Genomic DNA, 7,391 nt, shown 5'->3' with positions numbered 1-7,391 from the left:
TCTGACTTCTGGCCTCCAGAACTGTGAGAGGATAATGTTCTGTTCCTTTAAACCACCTAGCTTTGGTAATTGTTATGGCAGCCTCAGGAAGCTAATTTACCTGCTTAACACCGCATCTTCAATTTTAAGTTTATTCTGTGTGATAATTTTGAATTTGAAATTTGATTTAATCCTTTTTACTAAATAACGCTCTTTAATTTTTGTTCCCAAAATATGTCATGCATATTTCTACTCTTCTAACAATCCTATCTCTCCATCCTTTCATCAATGGGCTACCCCACCCCCACTACCCCACACCCCACACCCCTCCATGAAGTCTGCACATGTTCACATCTGCCCCCTTAAAGAAGAAAACTACTCCCCTAACACTTTCTTGCTTCATGGAAGTTTGCACTCTTTATACTCATGTGAGTGGCAAAAATCATTTTATGTATACTCTATATTCATCTACTAAAATATAATATTGAAAATATTTCTAATAATGTCTCTTTTTAAATAGAAGTATTTAAAAAAGTTATTTATTTGAGAGAGAGAGTGTGTATGCATGCGTCCACGCAGGACAGAGAGAAAGGGAGAAGCAGACTCCCCACTGAGCAGGGAGCCAGATGCTAGCCTCAATCCCAGGACCCTGGGATCATGCCCTGAGCTGAAGGCAGTCAGTCGCTTAACCCACCCAGCCACCCAGGCGCCCTTCTAATAATGTCTTATAAATAACGACATGGGGTTTCTAAAAAGTCATTGTCTTTAGTCTTTATAAAATTCCCTGGATTCCAGGTATACAAACAACCTCTGGGGTTAAATGAAATTGCTTTAAGGTAGATTGTTGCTTGATCCCAAAGCCATTGCAGAGACTCACCCCAAACCCAGTCAAATGGATCTCTATTCCTCTGCCAAACACTCCTCTGAGAACCTTGTCATAGCCTTGGGGAGAGGAGGGAAGGAGGAAAGGGGGCTGGGAGAGGGCGTGAAAACAATGGCCAACTTGCTAGGGCAATCAAATGCCATAGCAATACTGCCTGGTGACTGCGTGATTATTAGGGTTTTAAAGTTTAATTTACGCAGTTGTCACGGAACCCAGCTTTACAATGTCTATTTCATCTCAAGGTTTCTTATTCTGGGAGCTATTCTATCCTAAGGTATCCTCAGCCCTTGCCTAGCACCGTGCCTGGCACGTAAAGAAACCCAAAAGCTAGTGAATGGTGGTCACTAGGAGACCTGTCTGCGGGTTCTAATAGTGGTCTCTCCAGAAAAAAAAAAAAAAAAAAAAGGAACTCCCTTCCTCTGGATCAGAATTCCCTCTATGAGCTGTGGAACAAAACTATTGCTACCACCATCGCTATAATTCTATCCACGGTAATTATCATAAAGGCCTGACAACACCCTACAGATGAAAGTTCTGAATAACTGTCATAACCAGGAGATTTAAGACCTCGCCAAAAACCAGTAGATGTTCAGAATCCACTGGACAGAAATCAGTTATGCTATAGCAATCGCACTTTAATCTGTGGCGAGATTTCCGTGTAAACGAGACAAATTAACGGGAATATACCGATGAGATTTCTTTTTATACACAGCAAGCTTGGCTCCAGGCCGCCCCATCATCCCCTTCAGATGCTTGGGCCTGTCCGTAGGGCTCTGGACCGCCAGACTCCTACAGCCGCTCAGCCTCCGCCTCCGCGCCGCCTGCCTCCCGGGACAATTCGGCCCCGCAGGCGCTTCCAGGGGGGCGTCCCCGTCCGCTCCAGCCCCTGGGGCTTCGGGAGCGCCGGCTGGGAAGCGGGAGCTCCGCAGAGCACCCGGGCGTCCGGGCCGCCGAACGCGCGCCCCTAGCCGTGGGTCCCGTAGCGGCCCCGAGGGGCGGGAGCCGAGCTGGGCGGCGAGGCCGGGCCGGGGGCGCACGGCGCCCCCAGAAGCGCGGGCTTCCCCCACCCCCGGAGGCGACCCCACCTCCCGCCCCCGCTGCGTGCGCGCGGGTGTCCGTCTGTCTGTCTTCTCTCTCGACGTCAGTGGGAATTTCCAGCCAGGAAGTGAGAGAGTGAGCGAGAGAGAAAGAGAGAGAAGTGCACCAGCGAGCCGGGGCAGGAAGAGGAGGTTTCGCCACCGGAGCGGCCCGGCGACGCGCTGACAGCTTCCCCTGCCCTTCCCGTCGATCCGGCCTCTCGCCGCCGCCGCCGCCGCCGCCGCCCTCGGCCTGCGCCCCGCCGCCGGCCCCGCTCCGAGAGCCCAGCGCAGCCCAGGCCGGAGCCGCCGCGGCCGGGAAGGCGGCACTGCCGCGGCCCGGCCACCGCGCGCCCTGCGCTTCCCTCCGCCCGCGCTGCGGACATGGCGCGGCGCTGACTGGCCCGGCTCGGCGAGACCGCGCGCCCGCTCGCCCGGACCCGACCCGACCCGCACCGGACCCGCTCCGGCCCCGGCCGGCCGCTGCTCCTTCCTTCGCCGGCCCGCAGGCCCGCGCCGCCCGGGAGGGGAGCCCACAGGCGCAGGGAGGCCGAGCGCGGACTCGCCGCCAGGGTAAGCCGAACTCGGGCAAGTGGGGGCCACGCCGGGGACGTGTGGCCCGAGTCCCGCCACCTACCCGCCCCGCACCCCCTCTAGCCCTGCTCGGACTTCCTCATTCCTGCGCTAACCGCTGGGCTAGTGCGGACGGAGGACCAGGTTGACAGTAGTTGAGAGGCACATGGGCTCGGAGAGAGGGGCGAAAGGCACATCTGGACTTCGCGGGGGCCGCTTGGCCAGAGGGCCGTGGCTGCCCGGGCCGTCCTTTCTCCTCGCGTCCCAGCACCAGGCGGGAATGGGGACCAGTGGGGGAACTCTCGCAAACTTTTCTTTTTTTTTTAATGTTCACCCCCACCCCCACCCCCTCCTGGCGTGGCTTGAGGGTTGAGGTGCGCTTCGGAGAGGGGAAGGTGGTTGGTGCAGTGCTGAACCAGATTTCACCTAAGGGCGTTCCATGAAATGAAAGCAGAAGTGTATGTCAGTCCTCTTGACTGGGAAAGCCCTCCCCAGCTCCCCCAGACTGAGTAGAACAGCCTCATTCCTTCATCTCCTACTTCAAAAAGAAGCCCCCACTTCTCTCTCTCTCTCTCTCTCTCTCACACACACACACACACACACACACTGACCAGCCAGGACGTAATATATTCACCTACTATAGGATCCGTATCTTCGTTTTCAAAAAACAAGGAGGGCCTGGTACTGATTCTACAGAGCCTGGCATTTGAGAAAAGAAATTACCTACTTAGAGCACTTTTTAGATACTGATTATGTAAAACATTTGGACAACAGCACCGTGTATCATGCATGACCTCTAAAACAAAAATAATGATATAAACAAAGCCTGTCCTAAATACAAGTTTTCTTATGGTCTATAAAAATAGATACCAATGGAGATGTTTGCCCTGATTTACTGGTCTGTTCTGAAACCTAAATGGGACTTGATGATACAGTACTTGATTATCAAGATTTAAGACCTTTTCGTGGACTTCGTTAAGTACAGTTTTTCAGCATCGCAGCTTATTAAATAACTGTATTTAACTTAAAGATTTTGTTATAAAGCCCATAATCTGAGAAAATGACCATGGTATTACTAAAACATTTAATAACTCCGGTATACAAATGTTCTATACACTGGTGATCTTTGGTAAACACTGACGCTTGGCATCAAGATGTCTAGCGCTTATTTTTCTAGCAAAACATTTCAATAGAATATTCCTGAGTAGTTTAAATTGCATAGTGTTTGTTAAAACGAAAACGGACTCTTGATGTAAATAAAGTTCTTAGCTGAAGTATGTCGTTTTCCTGATTTTAATATTGTGCTTTCTAGAGATGAATCCTTTTACTGTTTGATGCACTAAAGAAATGTAAATAATTCAAAGTAAAGTATTTTTTGAGCTTCTGAGCTTGGGAAGACAGGAAATACAAAGATTTGTTTCCTGTAGCATTTTACATTTATCATGCAATTAAGTTGCTAAGAGGAGTTGAACTTATATCATAAATGGAAACATGAAATCTCCTGAAATTATTCATCGATATTGATATACCTGCAAGTCCTCAATGCCTTCTGGAGCTCGTTCAGATAAAATGTCTTCCTGGGCCACAGCCTACTGGACAAATGTGAACACAAAGAAAGGCTCATTATGTGTAGATTTCATGCTGGCACAGAAATACTGCTTGCTGTGAATAGTACATCACTTCTAACCTGTTTGAAAGACTTTTTAAAGGAAATACTATAATCCAATTAGGTGTTGGTGGGTTTGACAATTAGGGTTTGAAAATCTATTATCTTTTTTTTTTCAGATTTCAGTTTGATCTTGTGTTCTGCAGCTGGCATTCAGATGGGCTGAGTAAACACCCTGTTTTTCAAACCTAGTTAGTAAATACTAGAGTATGCATACAAAAATAGTTGTTCCCCTTTGTAAGTACTACTTTGATCTTTGCACTTCCTTCTTACTTCTACCTCTTCAACAAGTTCATCTGTGATGACTGTTGCCCTTGGTAAAGGTTTAGTCGGAAATAACTAGAATGTTAGATTTAGTGATCATATTCCTCGTATTTCTCTTGTCATGTTCCTTGGAACAAACTGAAGCTAGTTTAAGAAACTAATATTTAGGCAGGTTTTTTACTACTGCTTTCAGACTTCCAGATAATTGATGAAGTAAGTTACTACGTTCACTTTCAGGGATTGCTCATTGTGGTAGATAGAAGGTCCAGATAAAGACTTGGCGGCTGCAGGAATCTTGGACTATCATTCAATCAGCAAGATTTTTTTTTTTTTTTACCTAATTTATGAGAGGTATTCCCCTGTTCAGAAGAGGTGAAAGTTCTGGCTTCTGGGGGGAAGTGGTTACTTCATAGCCTTCAATTAGTTTGAACTTGGGAGAAGTAAGAACAGTATTGACATTTTAAAATAATAAGTTACAAAAATATGAGTTTCCATATGGATTTTTGATAAAGTACTGAAAATATCTTTTTTTTTCTTCTTCTTCAGAACTTGTTAGTAGATGTGGTCTTCGGAGCATGGAGATGATTACAATAGAAAGTGTATCTGGAAATGCAGACTAGTTTAACCAATAGAGTAAATACTCAGATTATGCTCTTCCAGTCTACAGATTGAACAGGAATCACATTTAGCCGGAATGGATGCATAAGAATTAATGGCTATGCAAATGAGCAGGGCGATTGTTGGTTTTATTGGTTTTCTGTTTATACTATGAATCATCTAAGGTGGCAAGATTGTTACATATTGTAAGAACAGAAAAAGGAAGAGAAGGAAAAAAAGAATTTTAGTGTCATAGGATACTTTTAAATATTCTACTCTTACATCTACATTTATGTCTGATTAGAGTTCATTGACAACTGCTTCTTGGTGACCAGTAAACCACATTGAAACAATTTGTGCTGCTTCCTGGGAATTAATTCTCACTTGCACTCTTGCACCTCCCACAAATACTGAACTCCCCTGTAGTGTTCTTAGAGGTGAGCAGGTAAGCCACCAGAAGCATATATACCCCTGTGAGTTGACCCTGTCACTCCTTAGGAGACCTTGAGGATTTTCAAGAACTGGAGGCATTCTAGTTCTGGGAAGGAATGTTTGGACTTGTGGTCCTACAAGTTAGTTTGGCTCCTTGACCTTTTTTTTTTTTTGAAACAATAAAGATTAATATTTGAAACCACATAATTTGGTAAAGTTAGTAGAGTAACCTAACCAAGACTCTTATCTTTGTAATATTTCATTAATGAGTATCTAGTGCCTCACTGTTAGAAAAAAAATAGCATTGTTTTCATGATGACAAACATGCTTTGTACCTTTGGTCTCTGCTATATTAGAGAAGGTGTTCCTGAGTGCAAATTAATGTGCTGTCTTTCATATTGCGGGTGAGGTTGATAGACCTACCCTTGAAAATCAATTTGTAGTTTAGAAAATAAGTTGTGAAATAATATTCTATTGCCTCACTGCAAATAATTTAAAGCCTAACAGTTTTACATTAAAGTAGGATAAGATGTCATTTGTTAAAAATTACAGAAGTCTCAAGAGTAGATTACAAATGAAAATATTTAATCATAAAAATTATCATTGTATTTTAAATTTTAAAAAGAAATCAATCAGTTATTATTCTCTCCTTAATTTCCTATAGTAACTAATAGACTTAATTGTCAGTAGTACAAGTTTCATCTGCTTTAATTTGTTGCCTATTTTTGAAATTAAAATAATGAAGTGGAGGCTTAATTCCCCATTACAAATTGGATTATTACTTTTTATTTATATTTCACCATTAGGCCAAAATCTTATAACCAGCTTTTATTCTGACCCATACTTTCAATAGGTATTAATGAATTTAAGCTATAGACTCAATTTCTTTTAATGGTGAGAAAAGATTCTTACTGATGGAGCTTTAAATAATATAAAGATTCTATATGGCTCATTCTTTAAAAGCCTAATTATTTTTAAAAATAATAGAAAGGAGAGGGAAAGAGCTATCTGAAAAATCAAAATCCTGTAGTTCCAACTAAAAAGAAATCATGTCAAATTTATACTGACAAAGGCATATCTAACATTCAGCGTTGTGCTTGTTGGTACATAGTGGGTCATCAGTAACTATTTCTTGAGTGAAGGAATGGCATAAGTTTTCTTTTGTTTGTTCAAAAATAGGGCAGCTGTTTTCTGCAAGGAACAAAAATTACACTATTTTGCCTTGCCTTCTGGGAAGAAAGAAACCAAAAACTAGTTCTTGCTTCCTAGATATTATATTCATATCTAAAGAGCACATGAAGTTTACTAGAACAAGGAATTTATTAAAAAGTATCCAGTGCCTTTCAAAAGGAAAGTGTTTCATTCTGAAAGATGAGTTTATGAACTGGAAAAAAAATGGCTTTTAGTTTCCAGTTTTAGAGGCATTTATGAAGCAAGGTAATAAAGTAATTGAAATGATAAAAGGTGCTTATGCAAGTAAAAAAATGTCACTTTTTGGCTACGCTACAATTTCTCTGAGCTCCACTGAAACTGTAATTTCAATATTAGTATCTCCAAAAAAGGAAACAATGCTCCAGGCATTGCTTTGTAATCCAAAGTTTGTCAAAGCCTATCTAAATTAAGCAATTAAAAAGTAAAAACAAAATACGTTAAGCCATCCAGAATTAAATACTTATCACCTATAAAAAACGAGGGGAAAAGTTACTAGCTGGTAAACCTCAGGAACAAGCAGGCAGGTAGTAAGGATACTGTATTTTCCACTTTCCTAGTTTAATGATTTTGCAATATCCAGGACCTCATGTCAGAGTTTCGTTGATTATTTTTCACTTGTAGCATTTTCAGAAAACTGTCCTTGAAACTCTAAATTTAACCATGTCTTCTATGTGGACACAATTTATAAAATCTACCATCCAGACTAGAA

The 7,391-nt window shown here is 42.9% G+C and overlaps 1 protein-coding gene across 3 annotated transcripts in view; it reads left to right on the top strand.

Annotated features, from left to right (window-relative positions):
• Positions 1-2,480: 2,480 nt before the first annotated feature.
• The window catches only part of NFKB1 (nuclear factor kappa B subunit 1), a 111,760-nt gene continuing 106,849 nt past the window's right edge, over positions 2,481-7,391 (top strand). For all 3 annotated transcript variants that reach the window (XM_040625507.1, XM_040625508.1, XM_040625505.1), the window contains exon 1: positions 2,481-2,511. The gene's annotated coding sequence lies outside the window, so the exon portion shown is untranslated. The remainder of the gene's footprint in view (positions 2,512-7,391) is intronic.

The sequence above is a fragment of the Ursus maritimus genome, unplaced genomic scaffold, assembly GCF_017311325.1.
Source record: "Ursus maritimus isolate PB19 unplaced genomic scaffold, ASM1731132v1 scaffold_8, whole genome shotgun sequence".
NCBI classification, from domain to species: domain Eukaryota; kingdom Metazoa; phylum Chordata; class Mammalia; order Carnivora; family Ursidae; genus Ursus; species Ursus maritimus.
The sequence above is the reverse complement of the archived record's forward strand: the minus strand, read 5'-3'. Positions and strand labels throughout refer to the sequence as shown.